At 45.2% G+C, this 9,545-nt stretch overlaps 1 protein-coding gene across 1 annotated transcript in view; it reads right to left on the bottom strand.

Moving 5' to 3' along the window:
* The window catches only part of FOXN3 (forkhead box N3), a 191,370-nt gene extending 182,342 nt beyond the window's left edge, over nt 1–9,028 (bottom strand). Inside the window, exon 1 of the mRNA XM_082233459.1 lies at nt 8,973–9,028. The gene's annotated coding sequence lies outside the window, so the exon portion shown is untranslated. The remainder of the gene's footprint in view (nt 1–8,972) is intronic.
* Nucleotides 9,029–9,545: the final 517 nt, after the last annotated feature.

The raw sequence follows: 9,545 nt of genomic DNA, 5'->3' as shown, positions 1-9,545 counted from the left end.
CCAAGTGGGCCACAAGAGAACTTCAACATGGAACCCGTGGGCTGCATGTGTGGGGTGAAGAGCAAGCCCAAAATTTGACACACCCACCCAGCCCTTGTGCTGCCTTCCCAAAGCCAGGTAAGTGAGGTGTTGGGGGTTTGGGAAGGACGTACAAGGCTCTGGCAGGGTCCTGGAGCCCACCCACCTCTTCCTCAAAGCTGGGGAAGCAGCTTTGGTTTTTGACAAAGTCCTCTAGGTGGGTAACATGATCTATAAAGCACAACAGATACACCAAGAGCCACGTGGTTGCAATACGAAACAAGCAGCCCCACAAATGCAGGAGCCAGCTCCAGATGTTCCATCCAACAGAGCAGATGGTATCATTTGGCCCTGTGGCAGGGAGAGGTAAGTCAGGCTGCAGCAGGCCTTGATGTAGTCTTTGTCTCCCTCCAACACCCTCTTTTCCCTTCCTACAGGGCAGATGGTATCCATCTGGGGGGAAGGGACATCACTCAGCAGTAGACCATCAGCTTTGCATGCAAAAAGTCCCAGGTTCACGCCCTGGCATCTCCAAGTGGGTGTAAGGGACAGGACTGAGGAGGAATGGTGGGGACCGCCCCCCAAACCTTCCTGAGAAGAAGAGAACAGTATAGATTTAAAACAGTGGTTCGCAGAAGGTCATAGTTCAGAGGCTGCGGGGGGGGGGAGACGCTGGGAAATATTGGGAGAGCAGCAGCAGCAGGAAGAAGAAGAAGAAAAAGAAAAAGAAGCACTAAGGGAGTGACAGCTGACAGACTCAGTGTCTTTTGAAAGCATGCCAGACCCCCCCCTCCCAGGACCCAGCGTGCATTAAGAGTAGTAGAACAGAAAGCTCAGAAGCAGAAAGCACAGATCAGCCGGTGTAGAGGAAGAAAGTTTGAAGGGCTGTTTAGAAATATTTGCTTCTGTGCACGCACATGCGCACACAGACAGTAGCCCATCGTAAGCCTAATAAAAATGGGCCTCGGAGCCTTTAAGAATTGCTTACACCACCTAAAATGCTGCCTTAATTCCAGAACCATGGTGATTTTATGTGATCAGCCTTTCAGTGAGAACTGGAGAACTCACTGATGCCTCAGTAATACAGCCATGGAGGATGGCAATAATTTATCATCTCTGCAGTAGTTCAATCCCAGATGTACCATTTGCTAATTTATTTCCATATGCACCTGGCAGACAGATTAATCAGGCATCCATCCCTCTCTGAAACCTGGGTTGCACTTTACCCTTTTATCGGGGAAGAGGAAAAGAAGTGTACACAGCAAAACAAGAATTCCAGTTAAAAGGTGCTCTATCAAGTTTACTGCTGGCTAAAAAAATAAATGATAGATTTTTTTTTTAAGGCACAGCAAAACCACTTTGCACATCAGCATGTATTACTGCTATCATTTGTGGAGCTGCTTTGAGCTAAAATCTCAGAAAAGAAATGGGATTAAGCGGGTGAGAATGATGTCTACATGATGGTTCTTGGGTTAGGTACACCAACGTGGTTCTGGCTTGTGTCTGTTTGTTTCTCAGGCGCCGGGGGGGAAATGAACCTCCTCATTAAAGGGATTGATGAAATGAGCCACTGCTACCAAATTATCATTGGAGATATCACTGTGAATACATCTTTAGCATTCCTGCTGGTGGTTTTCAGGGAATTGTTTCTATGGCCGCTGCTGATATTAATTAGATACCACTGCTACTGCTATCAAATGTTGTTAGATGTATTTAGACTGGATGTTCTGAAGTGAACATTCTGTGCAAAATCTCTGATTCCTCTGCAAAAAAGAGAGAGATAATTTCAAACAAAACAGCAGCTAATCAGCATTGAAAAGAGGTCACTGTCTGGAAGACCCCTCTTGGAATGCCAAGTACCGGGGAATGCTGTGGCGAGGTACCTGCATGCCTGTCAGAGGGCATCCTCCTCCTCTTCCTGAATGCTTTCTCCTCCTTCATGTCCCCCTGAAATATTGTCCAAATGGGGATGTGTATTTAAATGTGGGAAGGAGAAAGAAAAAGGCCACATTCTCACCATATATTTAAAGCGCTATACCAGCACTTTAAATAGATACAGCTGGACCATAAAGAAGGCTGATCGCCGAAGAATTGATGCTTTTGAATTATGGTGCTGGAGGAGACTCTTGAGAGTGCCATGGACTGCAAGAAGATCAAACCTATCCATTTTGAAGGAAATCAGTTCTGAGTGCTCACTGGAACTGAAGCTGAGGCTCCAATACCTTGGCCACCTCATGAGAAGAGAAGACTCCTTGGGAAAGACCCTGATGTTGGGAAAGATGGAGGGCACAAGGAGAAGGGGACGACAGAGGACGAGATGGTTAGACAGTGTTCTCGAAGCTACCAGCATGAGTTTGACCAAACTGCGGGAGGCAGTGGAAGACAGGAGTGCCTGGCGTGCTCTGGTCCATGGGGTCACGAAGAGTCGGACACGACTAAACGACAACGACAACAACCAGCACTTTAAAGCACAATGGTACCACTTTAAACAGCCATGACTTACCCCAGAGTATTCTGGGAGATGTAGTTTGTTAACGATGCTAAAAGTTGCTAGGAGGCCCTTATTCCCTCCACAGAGCTCCAATTGGCAGAATTCCCTGGGAAGAATGATTGATTGTTAAACCACTCTCAGAACTGCAGCTCTGTGAGGAGAATAGGAGTTTCCTAATAACTCTTAGAACCCTTAACAAACTACAGCTCCCATAATTTTTGGGGGGAAGCCATGACTGTTTAAAGTGGTACTATTGTGCTTTAAATGTATAGTGTGAATGCAGTCTCCCTTTTCAGCTCAGCTCTAAATTAAGGCTGCTATCTCAGCCTGAGATCTGCTGGGCTGGAGGGGGTTTGGATAGGGCAGAGGCCTCCCTCCATTCAGCCTTCCATTGAAAGACCAGTTCAAGTTCAAAGGGCCTTTGAACACAGTGCTGACAATCCCCCAACATTCTCCAAACCAGGACAGAGCCTAGTCTTGCTTGGCGTGATCATGGCTGTAGCTGCCACATTCTTTGCTGTTGTTTTGGTAGTGGCGTTGGTACCACTCATTGCCCTACAGATATACTTCAGTAGTGAATGGGCAGCCAAATGGGCAGTAGTGAATGGAAGCCAAACTCACTGGTCATCTATGGAGACTGTGTACCATTTTAGGTTATCTTCCTAGAATATACGTCTGTGTAACCAGTACATTTCATAAATCTATGGACTAGGACGTTGCATTCTGGGTAACTTAAAAGAGTAGGCATCCCCCATGAATAGCAGTTGTCTCATCCAGTATGTCTCTCTTGACCAAAAACAGCTCTCCAAGATCTTTGGCAGAGATAATTCTCCACAGCTATTTAGGGTTGCCATATTTTGAAGAGCAAAAAAGAGAAGAAGAAGAAGAGTTTGGATTTGATATCCCGCCTTTCACTCCCTTTAAGGAGTCTCAAAGCGGCTAACATTCTCCTTTCCCTTCCTCCCCCACAACAAACGCTCTGTGAGGTGAGTGGGGCTGAGAGACTTCAAAGAAGTGTGACTGGCCCAAGGTCACCCAGCAGCTGCATGTGGAGGAGCGGAGACGCGAACCCGGTTCCCCAGATTACGAGTCTACCGCTCTTAACCACTACACCACACTGGCTCAAGAGGACGCTTTGATGACTCTCATTTTAAATACCCCTACTATATGTAGGGTATAGAAGCTGTAATATATTGCTGAGGGTGGCGGGGGGTGGGGTGGGGAAGGAAGCAAGTCTTCAACCACCAGTTATGTCTATGTCCCACCCAGAAAGTATAGCCAGAGACATTTTGGCAAATGTAAAAAATTCACCCGGACAGAAATTTTACCCCTCAAAAAGAGGACATGTCCTGGAAAAAGAGGACACATGGCAACCCTAAACCTGATCCTTTAAACTGGAAATGCTGGCCACTGAAACAGGTGACTTCTACATTAACCAATGAACTCTGCCCCATTCTTTGAACAAAGATTAAAATGGAGTGAGCTTAAATAGCTGAGATGCAATACAATAACACAATTTTAAATTTGCCCTGCTGCAGTCAAACAACCGGGACTCCACCAGCTTTGGGCCAATAGCAGCATAACGTTCTGTATCTGCATCCTGCATATGAACAGTTATTGCCAGAATTGGTCATCCATGCAGCTTCCTCATAGATCATCCAGTGCACAGCAGCTATCTAGGAACTGAGCCTCGGCTCACGGGATCACTGATAAGTGCTGCATGAACAGCCCAGTCCCATTAAACTCTTTCACATGTTTGCACATTTCAAAATGCAGGATTATTCATGGCAAGAACCATTCTACAGTTTGAAATTCTGAATATTCGTTTTAAAACCGTAACATGGGATCCTGATCATCTAAATCGCACCCTTGCATTGGTGCATCATTCTCTTTGCTCAAATCACCCCACTTCCCATGGTGCAACACTGCAAAAGTTACTCACAACCAAGGTTCTGCATCAAAGGACACGGATTGAAACATCCCCAAGAGGCTGATATAAGCAAACTTTACAAGCGACTGTGGAGCAAACTGTTACTGATCCGTTCGACTTAAGGATGTGGTTTTCAAACACCGTGTTCCATAGTGGGTTGGGAAGGGGCGGTTCTCAATGGAAAGATCACTAACACAAGACAAGCTTAAATGAAAGACATGCATATCCTCTACCGACAGTGTATGCTCCACTGGAGAGTGATGTGCCTCTCTTAGAGCCTACAAGCTAGGGAACCTGTGGCCTTCCAAACATTTTAGACTAAAAGTCCCATTATCCCTGACTCTTGGCCATGCTGGCTGGGGCTGATGGAAGTTCTATTTTGTAAGTAGGTTATAATAAGGAGAAGATGAAGAATGGCTCTGTTCATTGTGGTTTAGATAACAAAAGGTGGCAAATTTCCACCAAAACTTGAGATGGGGTGTTCAGATGGGAATGGATGTGATGTTCTCTGGCCTCAACTGGCCTCAAGCTTAGAAACAGCCGTGGATGGCAGAAGGCGCCTCTTCAGGAACCACTGTCTTCCTCCACTGCTGGAATAAGGTGCTTTGCTGGACTTGTCAGACTCCTGGTGCAGCCCCTATTGTTTCCACACCACAGGAGCCAATGGGTGAAGCCACAGCCCTTTAAGGAAAAAAGGCAGCTCCTCAGAAGGTGCTAAGCCAACAGCAGGACTGTACTGGCCTGCCTTCAGAAGGCCTCAGCACATTTCTGAGACAACAGTTCTACCTTGCCTAGGTATGGAGGCTCCAGCCAACCCTTCACAGTGCCGGCCTGCCCTGTGTTTTTAAGGCCTTTGGAAAGTTATGTGAAATAGACTTACCATAAAGGTAAAGGTACCCCTGACCATTAGGTCCAGTCACAGACGACTCTCCGCTCTATTGGCCGAGGGAGCTGGTGTTTGTCCGCAGACAGCTTCTGGGTCATGTGGCCAGCGTGACTAAGCCACTTCTGGTGAAACCAGAGCAGCACACGGAAACACCGTTTACCTTCCCGCCGGAGCGGTACCTATTTATCTACTTGCACTTTGACATGCTTTTGAACTGCTAGGTTGGCAGGAGCAGGGACCAAGCAATGGGAGCTCACCCCATTGTGGGAATTCGAACCGCCAACCTTCTGATCAGCAAGCCCTAGGCTCAGAATATACTTTTTCTTAAAAAATAATAAATGTTACGACCCCAGTATTATTTTTCTGATTCTAGTCAGAGCATATACAGTAAATATTTGGATTTGTGGTGATTTGCACTAGAATAGTCAACTTGGTAAATCATTTGATTCAGGTGTTGGCATGTTTTTCTCTTGCTCGTTTCCTGATAAAAAGGCTGCATCTTCCCCAGAATTCCTATTTAACTAATGGACTACAGTCTAATGTAAGGCAAACTATTAGGCTAGTCACTAAAAGGCAAGCTACAGCTGTGTCAATTACTCAAATAAACCAAGGGGCTGAACTGTTTTTCCTTTGCGCTTTCCTGGCTGAGACTGAACAGATGCAAAAGTGAAAAGCTGGATCTGAATTTCCAAGGGCAAAAAGTCAACCATGGAGCTTGCAGTCAATGCAATGTAACCCCACGTAATAGTTCTATGTTTAGCACAAGCCTGAAGTCCGGAAGTGCATGCAAAGTTTCAGGGCCTTAGGCCACGTACAAGGCGTAGAGGAGCAGGAAGGTTGCCCAGTGCAAACTGTATGTGCTATACCTACATGTTCCCTTTCGAAGAATTAAGAAATCAAACTTTCCCTCCATAGTCTGTGTCCCAAAAGTAAAATTATTAGGAGCTACTTCAACTACAAAACTGGCATCAGATGTGGAATGGAGCCATGTGACTCCACTGCCTGTCATGGTTCTGGAACCAGAAATGGAAAAGTCATCATTGGACTCTTCCTGAACCACTGTTCCTTCTTCAACTTTGAACTTGTGAACTATGCTTCCAGCGATGTCTCTAGGAACATTCAGTGCCTTCGCGATCTTTTTGTATCCTGCTCCTTGTTTGTGAAGGGTGATGATCTCTTCTTTTACTTTCTTGGACCATTCTCTTGACTTAGCCATTATTTCTAACATGCAGCCAAATTTGACACTCAGCAAACCCCTAGCCAGTTCTGGTATTTCATGTGTTCCAGCTCAGGCACACCTGGTACAAGCAATGTTGCATCAGGTGTGCTTGAGACAACAACTGTTGTATTTGTGCTGTTGTGAGGGATTCTGTTCAGGGGTTTAATACTGAAGAAGCCAGTATGTTGCAATTTCAGCTGAATTTGGGGAAACCACTTGAAGCATCTGTTGTGTTGAAATATTTTGATTGCTTTTGTTTGATTTGCTCATTGCAAACAGCTGAAAGTCTGTAAATTTTGATAATAAACCCAATTTGCATTGGGGGTTGAATAATTTCGATTGCAACTGTATATCTTCATCTATCGATAAGTAGCCACAACGGCTGACAAAACAGAAGAGTAAAAAAAAGGGGGGTTTAGAAAAAACATTTTAAAGAAGTTTAGAAGAGCTCCGAAACGACCTCTCCAGACCGAGTGAATGAGAGGGAAAATGGCAAATGCAATTTCATGTACACGGGTGTAAAGGGCTGCACATTGGGGCAACAACAACAACAACATCAACAACAATAATAATACTGCCAGGATCATAATGCTGTTATAGCAATCTATGGTGCAGCTGTATTTGGAAAACTGTGTATAGTTCTGGTTGCCTCACCTCAAAAAGGATATTATAGAGTTGGATGGTTCACCCTCTCTGTTTATATACTAGTAGAACAGCATGGATGCAAAATCTGGAACTCTACTGGAGCTAGGAGCTAGCTTGGAAGGCTCTTCAAACACCATTTGGACTTAATTTTTGCAGATGCTGGTGCCAACCATAAATGGTGGAAGCCATACACTGACGTTGGCTTACAAATAAAATGGCACTAACTGTACAACAGACAACCTATACCAGAATGGGATAGAGATTAGAGTGACACTGAAACCTGCAACTTGCTAGACGCAAAGCAGAAGTTCAATAGGGATTGATGCGCCCTATTAAAAGTTTGAAGCATCCTCCCAATGCAGCAGGAGGACCTGGGAGAAATTGTGCCTCTGACTGGAATGATCCGGTTTAGCACAGCACAGATAATCATTAACAGGGGTGTTGAGGACTCCTATTTACGTTGCAGTGAATCTCAGCGTTCCTATATGCCAGTTCCTGCAATTCCAGATTCATTCGGGGAACCCCTGTAAATAATCACACGTCAGCCACTATCTCATTCAGCATATACCTGAGGTTTTGGACATTCACTATATTTGCTTGGGATTGCCAACTTTCATAGGCTAGCAAGGGGCACCATGTAGATTATGCCCTGTGCGTGTCGAGGAGAAGGGAGAACAGAAGCGGATTAGCAGTAGTGCTTAGAGCAAAGGAAGGGCTGTGGCTGAATAGCAGAGCATATGCTGTGTATGCAGAAAGTCCCAGGTCCCATCGGAAAGACTCCTGCCTCAGACGCTAGTGATCAACTAACAATCAGTGCAGACAGTGTTGAGCTAGTTGGACCAAATAGTGACTAATGACTCTGTGCGAGACAGTTCCCTTACATTCCATGTGAAGGGGAGGGAAGGAACCGTCAAGAGAGAGAGACCAGCCTGTTCCTTCTCCAACCAATTATTTATGGCTACTTCTTGGAAAATCAAAACAGTAAGTTAGCTGCATGGGTTTTGTACGGCACATCCTGACATTCAAAGAATCCATGCACATGGAACAGCAACACAACTCAATTTCACAGACTCTGCATTACAGTTAAAATACACAGAGCTAAAACTTACTCTATCATTCATATAAATTTGAGAATTTCCTTGCCTGAAATCACACACAGTTAGCAGTTAACAGTTTTCCCCTGGGGTGGGAGGGAGTAGCAGCAAAATAATTTTAAAAATCAGGATTGCCTAATGCCTAGACTCACAAATTACAAAAGCATTCAAGGATGACGAGGCTCCAAATCTCCCCAAATTAAGCCAGCGATCAGGCAGACAGCTATCGTTCTAACCTGCAGACAGCTTTGCGATGGAAACATCCACAATATCAACCGCGAAGTCTGAAGTCTCTCAACATTCTGCAGCCAACCCCTATTGTGCTACAACAAATTTGCAATCTCTGTCTACACAGTTAAAAGGGAAGCGAGAGGCGGAAAGGAAGACCCTCCGCAACCTTGCCGTGACCACATGCTTCTTAAACATCTCATTCCACAGCTATTGCCCTCGTCTGCATTCAGCCACATTCACTCCAATTTGATCGTTTTTGCCCGAATCAATGCAGACTTCTCAACAGCCTCCTGCAACTTTCAACTCTGACCGTGCCGTTTGCAGGGCCCAAGTGGAATTGCAAGGGTCCAGGGGCTGTTTCCCTGAGACGAGCTTGCACAAAATTAACCTTAAGACATTTGAATCTAGAGCTTAAGATTGGTATATAGGAGAGAGAGAAAAAATTCTTTCACACTTACTTAAGATAGTGTATGTGCTTCTTTGCCCACTGATGCGATATCAGAAACCTGCAAGCTACTATTTCTGCAACTGTGTCACTGTAGATAGTCTGAAACATGTACGTAGCTGTTGCCATGGAAACAAACACAGCTAGGGTAGAGAGCGAAGCTGTGTTAATTCCTTCAGCCATGAACCCCAGGGGAACACTAACATTCATCTTCATTCTCCTTTTGTCTCTGACTGCTTTCATTCTTCCCACCCCACCCCCCCTTCATCTTATCAAATGCACTATATAGATATATGGATATGGCAACACCTGCAGGTACACATTGACTGAACAATGCAAGCCTCGGGGGTTAAACCAAGAGGCAGAAGGGCTGTCCTCCTACACCTTGCCAAAACTTCACTTTGGAGGATGCTAGAAACAACTTCACTTTCTGCAGGGGACCGAAGACTTAATGCGCATCAATTTTATTTTATGGGTTGCAAAGAATTACGCCCAACCCATCTGGGGCACCTGAGATGCACGAACGGGGACAGGTAAAGAGGGAAAGCGCCAGGTTCCGTCCTTGAGCACATATTTAAAATTTGCA

The sequence above is a fragment of the Podarcis vaucheri genome (genome assembly GCF_965113315.1).
Source record: "Podarcis vaucheri genome assembly, chromosome: 1".
NCBI lineage: Eukaryota > Metazoa > Chordata > Lepidosauria > Squamata > Lacertidae > Podarcis > Podarcis vaucheri.
The sequence above is the reverse complement of the archived record's forward strand: the minus strand, read 5'-3'. Positions and strand labels throughout refer to the sequence as shown.